The sequence below is a fragment of the Mandrillus leucophaeus genome, unplaced genomic scaffold (assembly GCF_000951045.1).
Source record: "Mandrillus leucophaeus isolate KB7577 unplaced genomic scaffold, Mleu.le_1.0 Scaffold194, whole genome shotgun sequence".
Classification (NCBI taxonomy): domain Eukaryota; kingdom Metazoa; phylum Chordata; class Mammalia; order Primates; family Cercopithecidae; genus Mandrillus; species Mandrillus leucophaeus.
This window is the reverse complement of record NW_012101965.1, coordinates 3,786,500-3,804,317: the sequence shown is the minus strand read 5'-3', so window position 1 is coordinate 3,804,317 and position 17,818 is coordinate 3,786,500.

Here is a 17,818-nt window from a genome sequence, read left to right as displayed (position 1 = left end):
TCATTAGAATTTTATTTTGTTCCCCTTCACAGGTACTACGTAGGCGGTACCAAAGAAAGAGACATCCGTAAACTGAAATTTTATTTTTCTGTTCTCAACTAACTGTGCAACTGTCTTACTGTCAAATCTCTAAAATAGGTAGTCAAACTAAATCTTAGACTCTTCTAAGATTCTTTGAAATTGTGATGTGGAGTAGAAGAAAAGTAATATCAAAATTAATGCTTCCTGATAGAGCATCCAAAAATGTTTTCTAACTGCATATTTGATGCAAATGTACCCAAAGAATTTATTATCTAGACAAATTATATTCAGGCATATGTATGTATGTGTGTATATATATGAGTGTGTGTATATACATATATATATGTTTTAACATTAGAAATGCAATTTATGACATTGGAACCATTTTTATATTGAATTAGATGTAAAATAAATTGATACTGATTCCATTTTAGGAAAAAATTACCACATAGTTAAACTATAATAATTTCCATTGATGGAAATTAATGCCACTGAATTACGTAAGACTGTAAAAAATATAGGCATATTACTTTTGTTTTATTTCAGAACATATTTCTATACCAATGAGTAAATAATAATTCTATGTTTCTTTGTGGTAAGCAGAAAGAAATGCAGACTACTCTTTTATTTAGGCTGATTTAATTACCATATTTACATATTTTCTGCCTTTTGATTGGTTCATACATCTGTTCTTAATGTTTCTATGAAAATTATATTAAAACCACAACGTCAAGGTTTTGATGAGTAGCTCAGAAGCAACCCAAATACAAGGCAAACATCAGAACATAATGCTTTTCATGGCTAGTGATGGAGTGGGGCCATTTATCACAGAGGCTGCAAAGCCAAAAAAGTCAAACATTAGAGATACATCAGCCTCCATGTTTGAGATTTTTAAAAATAGCTAAATGCTTCCAAATGTGCAAGTTTACCCAAAGCTACTTTAATTTTACTCTGTTTCTATAGTAGGAATAAAAGTTTCCAAGGATAGAGTAATACTTTCTTATGAAAATTCCAAATCATCATAGGTCAAAAATCCTGTTTAAAGGATACAATGTCATAGTGATTTTCTTGCATGTGAGCAACATGAAAATATAAAGACAGATCTTAAGAACTATTTAATGAACACATCATAAACAGTGTGTTCAAAATTGAGCAAATATATTTGACTATCTTTTGAATTTAGGCTGATTCAGATAGTAACCTATCAAGAAATAAACACCAGTTTAAGAACTACGGAATAAGGGAATTAAGTAAGATGTAAATTGGAAACTATAGCTAGCACTGATGGTTTAATACTGGAATAATCAGGATTACAAATTTATCCTGTGTCTTCTTGAGTGGTTCAAGTGCTTCTCCCAGATGGAGCACTGAAGTGCCATCCTTTAGCTTCTTTGGCCTTTTTCTTCACATCACTAATATGTGGAGATTCAAGTAGCCAGGTACAATAGACTCAAATATCATTATTCTGTTCTTCTAAGATACTTAATCTAAATACAGAATAATGAAGCAAATGAAATCTCATTATCAGTGATAAGATTCTTTGTCAATGTTTGACTTTGTTTTGTTTTATTTAGATACTGAGACAAAATTATAACTAATATAAGCACCAAATCTACAGGAAACTGAGTATTCACTAGGAATGGCTACCACTCCCTAGTCACTTTTCCAAAATAAGTTAAAGCAAGAAAGAAAAGATAAAAGGGAAAAAGGATTTATTGTTTTTCAGTTCTTATTCCCTATCCTTTCCTGTTTAATACAAATGGTATTAGACACCTGGAAGATTTTAAGAAATACATAAAGAAGGATGTGATTGTATGAATTGGTTCTACCACTTGGGAGAGAAATTTGGCTCAATGACAAATATCTCCAAAACATTATATTGAGAAAAAAACAATTGATAGAATATTAAATCTTATTATTGGGCACATACCAATATAAGAATAAAACATGCATGTAAACAATAAACATGACATCAGAATAGTGTTTATACTGGGGAGGAAAAGAGGAGTAGAAAATCCAGAGAGAGAAAAACACAGAAATATCTTATTATAATGATTAATATTTGTATACCAAGTGTTAGGGGTGTTGATTACAGTAATATTTTACGTTTTGACGTTTCTGAAATATTCCATAGTAAGAAAGTTTGAAGAAAGCAAGACTATTTAGCTTGAAACTAGAAGAGTGATTTAGTTTTTATGTGAAGCATGAGAACTAGCTGTTTTCTGCCTCCATAAATAGAATTGGAAATTTAGGTTAACTACAAGGTTTACTTTCCTAGTTTAGTGAGTTCTTAAATATTGCCATAGGTTGCAAAGAAAATTTACGTGACTTTCTGTGAACATCTTCATGATGAGGCCGGATTCTTATCTTTGTTAAGGAGCTTGGGTGGCCCTGGTTTAAAGTGGACGACATCGCCTCCTGCTCCTCGCTGACTTTTTAGTTCCTATTGAGAGATTACAATCGTTTAAGATGAGGAAACAGAAGAGGGAGAAAAGAACATGTATGAGTATAAATATCAGAGATTAAAGCTCCCAAATCAGGCCAGATAATAAACATCAGAGAAATAGTCTCTTTCGTTTTTGTCCTTTATTGTAGCACATTTCTAAGCCAACTAGATTTATCTTCAATTTTCATTTCATTCAATGTTTTGAATCATTTTTTAAATTGTAGAGGCAGTCTCCTGGAAAAAGACCTTAAAAAATATCCCCAAATATTCAGCCAAATGACAGAGTTAGTTGGAAAGAGTGCAGTCATTCACTTTTCCATTTCTATGTCCAGTTGAGATTGTTGCAGGCAATGCCCGTGTTCATTATCTCTTTTACTGAGACAAGATTTAACTTTACACTACATTTGGAAATGGGACTTAGATCAGACCTTTTACTTTCTGGCATTTCTAGATTAGGGACCACATTCACAGACTCTATTTTGTAAGTACTATATAGGAAGAGCAAGCATTTTTTCAATACCATTTATCAATTGTTAATGCTTAAATTCCTGTTTTGGTGTGACATTTCTGAAATTCAGCCTCTTCCGTTACATGTTTAGGAATCAATGTGCATGTTTATGTAGACAGGATGGGGTTTGTTTTATTTCTTACCCCCTGAATATTTGCTCACTACGTCTGCTAGGGGACCTGCCAGTTAGAGAAAATGGCAATCATAAAACTAAGATTTTTTGCATTAATTCATTATGCAGTATAGACACATTTTCCAGAAAATCACTTTTGCCAACCAGGCAAAAGCACCATGACTGCCAGGATTTTTGTCTGTTGTGTGTGTGGCTTTTTTATTCCCACTAGATATAAACAAAAATAGTTTTGACTTCTCAGTAATAAATGTTCAACCTAAATGGTAAGGGATGAAGTCATTTTTTAATGTTAGAGGAATTTGGAAAATCCAGAAGTTCCTATCATATAATCTCAGTTATTTCTACAATAGTACAAAATTTGCCATTTTCTTGTGTCTTGTACACACACACACATACACACACACACATCTGCTAAGGAGGAAAATAACATATGGCATGAACCAGGTTATTCAATAACAATCTGGAAAATTTCTAGCTTCCTTATGCTAGGTCTTCCAAAATATTAGCTGTCTATGTATTTCTTCCTGATACTATTCTGTTTCAATATGCTTCTCAATGGGTTTTGCTTAATCCACTGTGTATATGCAGTACAGTTAAATGGTAGAGATTTTTTAAGGTTTTTCCTAAATTTCTTTCCCAAACAGTAAGACTTCAGGTTCATAAGTGAGCTTCATTCCTCTCTGTCTCCACCGTGGTAACAGTAGGATGATACTCAAGACCACACCAAGAAGAATCCAAGAGAAGAACCAGAGAGAAACAACACAAGCATGAGATCCCAGTTGACTAGGGAGGTGGCAGTAATGTGGATTGGATTCTGGAAGGTCTGAGTCTTAATTCTGCGTTTGTCAGAAGCTGGTTGACGAACCGGGAAGTTACTTAGCTCAAGGAGTTTACTCTTCTTCTATATAAAGTTTGGGAATAAATAGTATGAGGTTCTTATAAGTTCTCAAATTCTGTGAACCTATTTCTACTCCACTTTTATGAAAAAAATATATATAGAAAGTATCCAAAGCAAAATGTTGCCCTTTTATAAGACACTTTTTCTTATTTTTTTTTTAAATCAGCTCTCCTTCAGGTTTTTAAAAAATCTGTCAGAATTATTTTCAGTTTTAGTAAAAAATAAAACTTTTACTTCCAAATTTTAAGAAATTCTTATTTTTCGAATCCAAAATCAAAATTTCATGAGATTCTTTAGTTTCTTTCTTTTCTTATTTATTATTAAATCATTGTTTACAAGATGCAAGCATTCTACAGCCTGTTCTTCTAAATTGGTATGTGTAATTATTTAGCATGTTCAGCTTATTAACTGTTAGGAATGAGGCTGCGATTCATTTTGATCAGTAAAACAAGTATCTTTACCTTGGAGGAACAATGTATCCAAAGCAATCAACAAGGGGGCACTTGTGAACCTTGTAGCTTTAGTTAAAGGAAAAAAAGTAGACTCATAAAACATCAGTCTTGACCACAGTGATCTTTCCCCTGAGCTGCAAGGATTGTGAGGCATATTTTGTGAAAGCACCTCGTATGCTCTCCTCCAGTGGTTGCCATCTACACTTCAAAGTCCTAGTCCCCCAGCACACTGAGATGCACCTCTACTCTCTTGTTCATCTAGAAAAATTCTTATTATAAAAACAAAATGAACTATGAAAAATAGCCTTTTTGAACACAAATTAATTTGGAGTAGACCTTATATAGTTATGAGTCAATTTTTCTTCCACAGCAAAACACAATTCCCACCAATAAACAATTGGTGGATTTTATAATAATTTTATAATAATTTTAAATCCAAAACCAAGTAATACCTTTGTATGTGTGTATGTATATGTTATTTACACAGGTATATAGTATGTATGTGTTATTTACATGTTACTTACCCACACACAAAGAGAGAGAGAGAGAGATTTTAAGAAATGAAGGAATGGCTCATAAAATTGCTGGGGCTAGCACGACCAAAATCTTCAGGACAGGCTGCAGGCTGAAGACCTAGGGAAGTGTTAATGCTGCAGCTCCATTCTGAATGCAGTCTGAAGGCAGAATCCCCATTTCATTAGGGGACTTTGGTATTTTTCTTTTAAGGCCTTCAAGTGATTAGATGAGGCCCACGTACATTAGGGTTGGTAATCTGCTTTACTGCGCTCTATTGACGTAAATGGTAACTTGATATAAGAAATACCTTCACAGAAACATTTAAACTCTTGTTTGACCAAATATCTGAGTACTGTAAGTTGACACATAAAATTAACCATCACAATGCTCAAACTAAATAACATTATGCTTTGCTTATTTAAGAAATAAACTGGCTGGGCACAGTGGCTCACGCCTGCAATCCCAGCACTTTGGGAGGCCAAGGCGGGCAGATCACTTGAGGTCAGGAGTTTGAGATCAGCCTGGCCAACATGGTGAAACCTCGTCTCTACTAAAAATACAAAAATTAGCTGGCCATGGTGCGTGCCTGTAATCCCAGGTACTTGGGAGGCTGAGGCAGGACTCCAGCCTGGGCAACAGAGTGAGACTCTGTCTCAAAGGAAAAAAAAAAAGAAAGAAACTAACACATCCAGCAAATGTCAGAGTGGTACAGAATCTATGGGTGGTTTAGGAAATAGTTACCAGAATGAAACTTTTCTCCTCCACACATTAAGCTTTTTGCTCTAGCACACTCTATAAACATTTGTAATTCTGAAATGTTTTTCATGAATTCTGAAACAAGAATTTTGAAGGAGCATATGTCTTCTGGAATAATTTTTCAACACTGGAAATACTGATTTACTTATGTTATACATGAGGAAGTTCCTAGAAATACACTTTTAACTGAAATTGTTCAAGGGCTGAGGGAGAGATGGGCTTTTTACATTGTATATTCCTTGATTCTAACTCAAGTAATTTAAAATGCAGGGGGTATAGTGTGTTAACAAAAGGGATCTCAGGTGCTATGGGAACAGAGTAAAATGATAGCCAGTCTGTGAGGGAGGGAATAGAGGAGGCAGGCTGTCCAGAGACCTGCACATCTGAGCTGAGAAACTGTAAATAACATGGTGGTTATTAAAGTGGCTCATGAGTTAGGTCAGCTAGGCTCAGATCCATGCTCTGGTACTAAACAATTGTGTCATCTTCAGAAATTTATTTAATTTTTCTAGTACTCTGTCTTCTCATCTATAAACATACAGTTTCCAAAGTATGGAAGGATTAAATATGAAAAGTATACATAATACATCTCAGGCCTTGTAGTCAGTGGAACATAGTGATTAATATTATTATTATTATTGTCACTAGGTAGAAGATGAGGGACTAAAATGAACATGTACTAGTTACATTGATTTGTTCTGGTGTCTACATGGGATTGAATATAGGTGTCAGAAGGTATAATCAAATAGTAAAAGAAGAAAACAAAGAGGAAATGATGATTTTCTGAAATCATTGTACATTTTAATGTGTTTAAAATATAAAGTAGGAAGGATGTTTTTGTAAGAGACTATTCTCTAATATGTAACTTTAGGCAAAATGGAATTGCTTCTAATAATTTATGATAGGAGATTTAAATGTTCCAATTAATCTATCTCTTTTAGATAGTCACCTGGAAAATAGCATTTTTATTCTAGCGATGCCTCCATTGACCAAAAGGTTTTTGTGTCATCAATTTTTCTGTTTGTATTGTTTCGTTAGATTACGTCTTTTACGTTTCTTCAGTGTCAGGAAATTTCTTACTTTTAAATGTAATTCTGAATTTTGAAAGCTAAAAAACCTGCTGGAAGCAAATAGAGTGAACAATATGGATTATGTATTTTTTTAGTTTTTAGTTTTTGATCGTGTGGCTTGGTTCGGATTTTGAGGAGAGGCTGAAAAATTAACCAGGAAAACAATTTTCAAGGAAGTTCACAAAAAACATTTTATGATAGAATAGTTAGAATTGTCTTTAACATCAAAATGTAACAAACTGGCAGATACATAATAAATACCCTTTGCTTTGTTTGTAAAATAACAATTTCATTAATTTATATAGAAGCATCCTTTTGTTCCTTTTTATTGAATATATACAATTTAAGTAACATTACTGATGGCAAAACGCTAATGGGCAAACCAGAACCTAAATCCAGCAGGAAAAAGATTCTACCTATGCATGTGCTTTTTCCTTTCTCACACAAACTTATACTTTATTGACATTGAAAAGATACGATATTAAATTAGGACAGACTTATTATTTTCATATGCACGAAGTGTGGCAGTCTTTGCCTATGCCTAACATATTGGAAACACAGTTAATAGGAGAATGAGCCCTGGACCAGAAGCCAGAGCACCCAATTCCGGCCCTTGCTCTATGCATCTCAGAGTTATCAAGAGCAAAATGCTTAACCTCTTGATGCCTCAGTTTACTCATCTATAAAATCTGGCTAATGGTATATATCCTCATTCCCTCCAAATGCTGTCATAAAAGCTAAATGTAGTTGTACATTTTGAAAGTCTGAAAAATGTAAAATACCAAGCAAATGCTAGGTACTGAAATATGTGTTCTTCATACAATTTCCTGGGGAAAAAGAGTCCCAACTAACAAATGCATTTTATAAGTCCTTTTATTTCTAAAATTAAGTAGATAAATTAAATCCCAGTTATTTTAGTTTGCTTTCTCTTTGTCATCACATGTGTAAAAGTTGACCTGTTTTAACTGTAATTAAAGATATAAAAAGCTCAGGTTTTTGGCCACACCCTTTTTGAATGTAGTAAAATGCAGAGGCCACTCACACTGTCAAACCAATTCTACAGGTTGAAATAGTGGTCTACACTAATTAGGTGTGCCAATGTTGAGAGAAAGTCTGTACGCTCTGAAGCCTGTCTATTCATGGAATATTATCTATTTTACTCACAAACAGGAATTTCCCCACAATGTACTGTCGTCACAGAGCAATTAAATTTATGGTTTGCATGCCTCTCAATGGTAAATATTTTGCCTGGCTCACAAGGTCATATGTCACACATTTGTTTCTATTTCTGGCTAGAAGAGATGAATATAATAATTTTATTCAATAAGACTGGAATGTAATCCCACCTATGGCAATTTTTTTTCAAAACACACACGCATATATATGTATTTTCAGGAGAGTTATTTTATTAAAATAATGAAATTTAGAAATCAGTAATCTTTTTTTTTTTTTTTGACAGAGTCTAACTGTGTCGCCCAGGCTGGAGTGCAGTGGCACAATCTCAGCTCACTGCAACCTTCACCTCCCAGTTTGAAAGATTCTCCTGCCTCAGCCTCCTGAGTAGCTGGGATTAGAGGTGCACACTACCATGCCCAGCTAATTTTTTTGTATTTTTAGTAGAGACAGGCTTTCACCATGTTGGTCAGGCTGGTCTCGAACTCCTGATCTCATGATCCGCCCACCCTGGCCTCCCAAAGTTCTGGGATTACAGGCATGAGCCAAATAATTTATTTTTAAATTTCAAATTTATAGCCAGAAATTTGGGTTTTGGTTTGCTGTGCTTACCTGTCCAATTATAGGTGGAAGAAAAATAAAATATTAGCATGTTTTTACCTATTTATTTGTTCTCTCAAAATAACATATTTTGAAGAACATCTATCACCCTGCTAACTAATGCTTAATTATTCATTAATAAAAATTCTTTATAACTTGAACTTTATTGCATAATTATTCAGACTATGAAACTCCACCAAATATTCTCATTAATGTAACTCATGTTTGGGATGTAATAAAGATAGCAAATTCTATAATTATCCCAGGTGCTATAAACATTTGTTGAACATGCAGAGCAAGCGGACTACGGACTTCTGCCAACACAAAGACAAGAGAAATTTGCTTTAGCAAATTTGCCTTCTATTTCTTTATTCAACCTGAATGAGTATGGTAGCAAGACAAAGACTTTTTTTCTGTTTCTGGTGATTTAATTGCATTGTTAATGTTTCAGAACCATATGGAACAATTTCCCTTTAAATTAATATAAATGAGAAAATGTACCACAGTCCCTTTATATGCTTTGTTGTTTCCCCTTAAGAGCCCAATATTTCATGGCAGTCGAGTTTCTGGAATTATAAAAAGTATAAAATTATTTCAAAAACAGTAAAAAAGATTGTGCATACAAAAATAATTCTTCTAAACCCATTAAAAATAGAACTACCTTTTTCTCAGAACTAATAAGCAAATAAAACTAGCTGAGATTACAATCACTCAATGTAAAAATTCTAATCTTAGACGATTCGAAGACAAATATTTTTCCCAAAGGCATAATAATAAGCATATCCAAATGTTCTTTCCAGCAGAGAAGAATGAAATAAAGCTACACTCTATAAACTTCAGTGCACAATGTGTCAGCTCAAGGATTACTGTGTATTTCAGAAAATAATATTGAAATTTGTGTTTTTATTACTTAGAAAAATTCACTTCTGTAAGTCAAATTTATTCATATCTTTTTATTTGTTTATTAAATGCTAAAAGACTTCACATTAACATCATCACAAATATTTAGCCAAGAATGCCAGCTGTTGATTATGGGCCTATGACAGAGGACTTGGCGTATTTCCAATCAGATGCTTCTACTGTATCCCAAACAGAGCATTTTAAAATACAGTGCTTCTCTGCTAACGGATGTTAAATTTTCAAATGAGCATATTTGGGAGAATGCATCTAGGTGTTGACACAAAACCATCAGACGTGGCCATTGACATACAGCTGAAAGGCAAGGACATCTCCTAATGATACAGCACCGCCAAAAGCCAGAGAGGATTGTAGTCGCACACATACAAACTCCCATATGCTCATGTCCAGAATAGTGACAGCTCGTATTTCTGAGTATCTGCACTGTATAGGCTAAGTGATTTATAATGACTAGCTCATTTAATCCTTTGAAGCAGGTACTATTCCTCTCATCATTTTAGAGATGAAAAAACTGATGGCACAGAGATGTCACATTATTTGTCCAAGTTCCCAAAGCCATTTTAACTTCTAAGCCCACACTTTAAATCACTGTGCTATGCAGTGCTATCTCACACACACTGGAATTCAGATGCAGGGAATAAAGATTCAATTCAATTCAATTTAATAAAGAGACAATCGTAGCATCAGATTAGGCATATGGTACTTCGGAAGTGCCTTATCTAGCATGAAGTCAGAAAACAAGTTGAGTGGCCTTTATCGCTCTGAGTCTTTTGTCTTTTGTTTAAGCATCACTGTGCCCAGAGTTGGCATTTATCATATGGCTACATTTAACTAAATAAAAATATCATCCTTTTTCAACATACAAAAATCCCCAGACTTCAAAGTTGACTCCAAAATGTGCTTGTTTTTAAAAATTGGCACTCAAGTATTTAGGGGTAAAGGCCATTTATGTTGGCAACTTATTTTCAAACAAGTCAGAAAAATCACTCATACACACATACACACACACACACACACACACACACACACACAGACAAAGTAAATCTGATAAAAGATTAATTTGGGAATCTAAATGAAAGTATAGGAGAATTCTTTGGCTGTGTTTGTACTTTTACTGTAAGTCTAAAATTAAAAGCTGCCTGGAGATTCAAATAGTCAAAAAACTTATTGAGGAATAGCAATAGGAAAACTAAGGATACAAATATATTCAGATTGACATGTCCAAAATAAAACTTATTCATTTTTTCCCTCTATATGTAGAAGACTGCTTAACACCCCCTATCTTTTTTGCAATATAGACTAGGAGAGAAATTAGGACCTAGATTATATTTTCCTTTCTATCTAAGGCCCCTATTTCAGTTCTAGCTTTCTATTCGTGGGTTTTTTTCTCCTTCTAGGTCACCCAATCTGCTTTCTACAAGACTGAGTTGCATTTGAAAGTTTCAACAGAAAAACAAATTAGAATGCAAGAAAATAGCCCTAATATCCACAAAAGAAATATAATAGATTCACCTTTCTACAGTGAGGCTAAAATTGAATTTTGAGGCGTTAGGTGAATTAGTGTATAGTCAAAACTATCCTAAAATAACCTTTACATAGCCCATCAAGTGGGGGATCATTGTTTTGTATGGTAATGATTATGCCAGTAAATTTTGACAACCGCTGAGCTGAACAAAAGGAACAAATTAAAAATTTACATGCAAATGTCTAAGCATTCAAATGATTTTGCTTTCAAGATAATTATCAAATCCTGAGCAGTATAAGGTGAGGAATAGGGGAGCAGTGAGAAGAGAATTTTAAGTGATTTTGCTTGATGTAAAGTTTATTCCATTTGGTTTAATGTTAAGTCTCTACAAACATAATATATGTAAGCAGATTTGTTTGTCAGGGCTAAATAAGAGTACAGAGATAAATTCTACTTCCAGCCGTGATGAAGGAAATCGTATCACAGTAGGCCTTCTGTCACAAGCAAGTGTAAAAGTGGACAAAATGTATGAAATCACTGCTTTTAGACATTGAACAAAAGGCACCATGTGACTATGACCCCTGAAAGAAGGGCAAAAACATGAGATGAGTCCTGTAATTGTACCAATTTTCTGCCTGGTGTCACTTGCTAGGCTGTGATTCGAAGACATGGTGCCTGAACCAACACAGCAGTGCCCCAGAGCGGAGGAGACAGAGATTAGAATACAGGGCCAGTGAGGTGATTGGAATTTGTATGGCAGGATCAAGAGGGAAGTGAGCTGAGCAGAGAAGGAGTTCCAAAAATCTGCATAGAGGTCTTTTTGGAAAGAGGTCCAAAAATCTCATAGAGGCTTGAGTCTTTGAATAGTAAGCTGTTTATATTCAGATTGAAACTCTCTGAGGCAGGACAAAATATAACTCTTAGGAAGAGAACAAATATAGAAGAACTGTGAGCTGAACTCTCAGAGCTAGACAGAGTGAGGAGATATTTGCATTCTGACTTACCAAAGTGAAAGTACCTTACTAAACTCTGTAGGTACAATATTGCTATAGTTTGCAGCTTTGTCCCCTCCAAACCTCATGGTAAAATTTGATCCTCAAAGTTGAAGGTGGGGCCTCATGGGAAGTGTTTGGGTCATGGGGGCTGATCTCCACTAAATAGATTAATGCCTTCCCTGGAGGGCAAGGTGAGTGAGTTCCCATTCTATTAGTTCCCATGAGAGCTGCTTATTAAAAAGAGCCTGGCACCTCCCTCCTCTCTCTCTCTCTCTCTCTCTCTGTCTCTCTCTCTGTCTCTCGCTTCTTCTCTCACCATGTGATCTCTGCACATGCCAGCTCCCCTTCACCTTCTGTCATTAATGGAAGCAGCCTGAGACTTTCATTAGATACTAAATCTTCCAGCCAGCAGAATTATAATCCAAATAAAACTCTTTTCTTTATAAATTACCTAGTCCCTAGTGTTCCTTTATAACAATACAAATGAACTAAGACAAGCAACACAAATGGACTAAAACAAGTAGAAACTCCACACAGACTGTATCTTAGAAATAGGGCTAATCTAGTCCTACAAAAAAAGTTATTCTTGACCTACCTTAACAACAAGACTTGAAAGTATCAAGCTCATCTACAAGTAAATTAAGTGCCTTTGGGAAAAAACCTTAACACTCTTATTAAGGAAAATGATAAAAATCCAGTCAACAATGAAGTATCCATAATGTTCAATGTATAACAAAAAAATTATTAGTCATGCAAAGAAGCAGGAAACATGATCCATTACCAGAATAACAGTCACTCAATAAGAACAGACCCAGAAATGACACAGATAATGAAATTAATAGACTATGTCTTTAAAATAACTACTATAACAATATTCAGGAATTTAAAGAGAGAAGACAAAGATAGAAAAATAGAAAATCTCAAGTAGGAAACTATAATAAGAAATACTAGAGATAACCAAAAATTTAAAATTCACCAAATAAGCTTATCACCAGATTAAATACTGCAGAGAAAACTATCAGTAAACTTGAAAATAGAGCAATTTGGAAATTACCCAAACTGAAGCACAGAAAGAAAAAACAGTTGAAAAATAGTAACGGATTCTCAGTAACTTATGGTAGAATTCCAAGAAGATTTAAGAAGTTAAACAATATCTAAGCAGGAATAACACAAAGAAGACCATACCAGGGCCTACTGATTAGTGTTCCATCAGGTAAGTGGAACGAATATAAGTGACATACAATCAGGGATTTATTTTGAGGATTAGACCTTAGGCAATTGTAGAAACTTCTTAAGTGATCCATATAAGGCTATCAACTCTGTGCTAACATTAGGCCTGAAGTCATCAAGGAAATATAGACATCAATTAAGGGGGATCCAAGAGTGAACTCTGAGGGAACATGAGGGGGAAAAATGAAATCTATAAGGCAAAGCTAGAACCCACAAGAACAAATAGGAACATGTGTTTGTCCCACTCCCTCCAATCTTGATAATGTAAGTGAACTGAAAACAAAGCTGACACTCTTTCCTGTGAAGCTGTACATAACTTGGCCTGGGATTCAAAGATCTAACAAAGCATTTCTGGTTAGAAACACCGTAAGCCCAGGTTTTGCTCCCCATAAACCAGTAGATCAGTAATAGTATGCATGAGCTACAACAGTACCTGGCCCTGTGCCAACCTTGGCAGTGTAAAGACCAGCTGTGACTTCACTTCTCCCTTCCCAATCTCACACAAGTTTCTGTTGTGACCCATCATAAACTAGAATGATACAGTGAAAGGATTTCTGAGAAACATCTCCGTTTAGTTAAACTGAACAGTTGCCACAGTCCACCCCCTTACAACTTGGCACTCCCATATACACCTTCCAACAATACTTAACTTCTAAATAAAGACAATAGTAAAATTATCTTTCTGCATAGCACAATACTGATATATACTAAAATACTGATATATAACTAAAAACATGCTAAAACTCTCTGAAAAGATGACACAAAATCCCTTTATTCAATTTTGGTTAATGTTTATTTTTCTTCTAATTGAATCACACTCCCCATAAGATATATTATAACTTAAATACTGAAATATAAGCTCAGTTACTATTAATACTTCCTATGTTATATGTTAGGGAGATGGAGGGGGAAAAAGATAGTTGGATGGAGAAAAAATGTATAAATATCTTCATGTAAAAATAAGAAAGAAATTCTCAAGTATTATGGTGTTCATTTCTCCAGCTGGTGACATGATTTCAGTTAATATTTATTAATTCAGTCTTCTACTACCCACTCCTATTCCCTCTGTCTTCAGTAAGCACTTTGCCTGGTCATAATTCTTTGCCTAATGGGGTAAAACAAACCTTCATCCCTGAAGTGAGATAAACTGCTAATGGCCCAGCCATTTGCAGTTTTTCTGTAGTTTTTCTTTGACTCTTATCACAGAGCATGGCAGTATTAAGATGTGTCCTAAGATATTTTGTGAGTTACAAACACATTCCTCCTTACCACAATAGTGCAGTCAAAACTTAATTTCCTCTTGATGGTCAAAATCAATCATTGTAGTCAGTATAACCCCTCCTTCTCTGCCCATTGATTTACCACCATGAGAATCCCTAAGTGGTCAGATGACAGTGTCAAATTCTCATGTAATAGAACCATTGCTATGTACCCTGGTGGAAGCATTCCTCTCTTGAGAACTAAGACCTCTAGACAAGATGAGGCAAGGTTGCATAGATGAGAAGCAATAATTTTATTAGTGATGGATTAGGGATAAGCAGGGAGATAAGCCATTCACTTTCATTTCCACTTCTTGATTTCCAGATCTGTGTAATGAGAGAAAAACACCATAAATTGGACACAAATTCAGAGCATATGCTCTATTTTGGATGACATTACTCAAGCCCTACAAAGTGTTGCCATGCATCTGGCACCATAATTTAGTCTTCAAAAGGCTATTCTATCAGGCCAGCTGCTTCAGAGTGATGGAGAACATAATAATACAAGTGAAGTCCATGTTCACAGAGCCATTGCTGCATTTTGTTAGCTGTAGAATGAGTTTCTTGGTTAGAAGCAATGCTGTGTGGAATACCATGTTGGTGAATAGGGCATTTTGTAAATCCACAGAGGGCGATTTTGGCAGAAGCATTATAGGCAGAAAAGGCAAATGTATATCTAGAATGAGTTTCTATTGCAAAGAGAACAAAGGATTCCCCCTTCTATGTTAGAAATAATTAACCTACTTGCTACCAAGTCACTAGCTGATCCTCCTGGGGGCTCAGTATCCATCTCAGATAGCAGGTTGGGCACTCAGCAGTGGCAGTTGTCAGATCAGCCTTTATGAGTAGAAGTGAACATTGCTTAGCCCATTCATAGCTTCCTTCCCTGCTGCCCATGACCACTTTGTTTATGAGCCAATTGGACAAAGATAGATGTAGCTGCAGAAAAAAGTTCACTCACGTCCATGGAATGAACCACTATGCCCACTTATTCTTCTGAAGTGGTTCTTTGGTGAGCCTTGATATGGGACACAAATATCTTCATGATCTATGTCCAATGTGATCTATGCCAAGATTCACATACATCTTTCCAGACCTCATTATCACCAAGTTACCAGTCATGTTCCTTTTAATTGAGAATCATTCAGCCAAACTGTTAGCCACACCCTTTAAACTAGTGGATATCTGACCATATCTCTTCCTCCAGATAAAACTTTACCCAAGGATTACAACAGGCAAAAATATCTTTTTTTTGTGTTTTAGTCGGTGCTATGAAATGAGGAAATAAAATAAATAAAAAGCATAAATGTTGGAAAGAAAAAAGTATACTGTTTCTATTCAAATATAACATGGTTATGTACGTTAAAAACTATAAATATCTAAAAAAAAATACTACTAGGCTCATACATGATTTTAACAATGTCACAGCTATAAGTTAACATTAAAATACCTATCGTATTTCTATAGACTAGCAAAGAATGGGAAAATTAAATAAAAAATCCAACACAATTTAAAATACTATCAATTGACACAAAATACTTGGAAAACTTAAATAAAATATGTCTAAGATCTGTATGCTGGGAATAAGAAACATTGCTGCAAGAAATTAAAGAATACTTATTTAAAGAAATTAAAGAATATTTATTTAAATAGAAATATATACCATGTTCATGGATTTGAAGACTCAATATTTTTAAGATGCATTTTTTTTTTTTCTAAATTGATCTGTAGAGTCAAAGTATTCCCAAACAAAATCTTAGGGTTTTTTTTTTATTTTGGTAGAAACTGACAAGATGATTGTAACATGTATATGAAAAGACCAAGGCTGGGCACAGTGGCTCATGCCAGTATTCCCAACACTATGGGAGGCTAAGGCAGGTGGATCACCTGAGGTCAGGAGTTCAAGACAAGCCTGGCCAACTTGGCAAAAACCCAACTCTACTAAAAATACAAAAAAAAAAAAAAAAAAAAATTAGCCGGGCATGGTAGCACATGCCTGTAATCCCAGCTACTCAGGAGGCTGAGCCAAGAGAACCGCTTGAACCTAGGAGATGGAGGTCGCGGTGAGCCCAGATTGTGCCACTGCACTCCAACCTGGGTAACAGAGTGAGACTCTGTCTCAAAAAAAGAAAGAAAAGAAAAGACCAGCTACTCAGAATAGCCAAAATTATCTTGAAATAAAAAAAATACTTTGTAGTACTTATATCACTTGATCTCAAAACTTATTATAATCAAGGTGAATGATATGATGTAAAGATAGATTAATAGTTTAACAAAAGCAAATAGCGAGTCCAGAAACCAAACCACATTTACCCAGTCACTTGATCGTTTTTTAAATGTCATCAACATAAGTTAATGGGGGAAGAAAAGTCTTTTTGACAAAAGGTTCTGTAAAAAATGACTACTTATAAGAAAAAAATTGCGCCTCAAACTCTGCACCATTCATAAAAATTAGTTCAAGACACATCATCGTCCTAAATGTAAAAGATAAAATTCTAAAACTTTTTGAAGAAAACATGGAGGATTATTTTTGCAACCCTGTGAAAGATAATCCAATGAGACCCTGAACTGTGGATTTCCATGTCTGTTTTTGCATTGCCCAATTTTAGCAAAAATTCTGTCAAATTTGTTTAACCAGAATCTCTCACCCTTCATAACTGATCATCGTCAATATTTGATCAAATTCCTTATCTCCCACCACCTCCCAGGTGATATCTGATTACTCTGTCCTGACTTCAGCAAGAATCCTGTTAAGCTGATTTAACCAGAATCCCTTCTTACTCCTCATGTTTCCTCTTAGTAATTTTCCATCCACTGACTCCCACCTTGCTTCTTGGCTATGAATGCTTCACTTGTCTTTGCTGGACTTTCAGAGGCTGGAAGTCCAAGATCAAGCTGTGAGCAGGGTTGGTTTGGGGGCTGGACATGTAGAATGTGCAAGTACAAGTGGTCTCTGATGTCTCTTTTTATAAGGACACTAATTCTGTTTGATGAGAGCCTCTCACCATTATGACCTCCCTTAACTTTAATTTCTTCCTTAGAGGTCTTATCTCCAAACAACCACACTGAGGATTAGGGCTTCAACATATGATTTTGGGGAGATACAAACATTTTGTCCATCGTGGTCATAAAAATGTCAGTTTGGATTAACTCTAAAATCAATAATGCGTTGCTTTACTTAATTAAGAATGAACCAATGTCTGATTCTCAAAGCTTGAGTTCTCATCAGCAAGCAAGGCCATTGAGTCACATAGAAATAATTACACATTCAAGATCTTATCTAACTATAATACAAATTGAATATTAGCGTAACCTATCGACAGAAGCTTGCCCTGTTAACAGTACTTACAAAAAAAATTTGAGTGCCTTTTGTGCAAT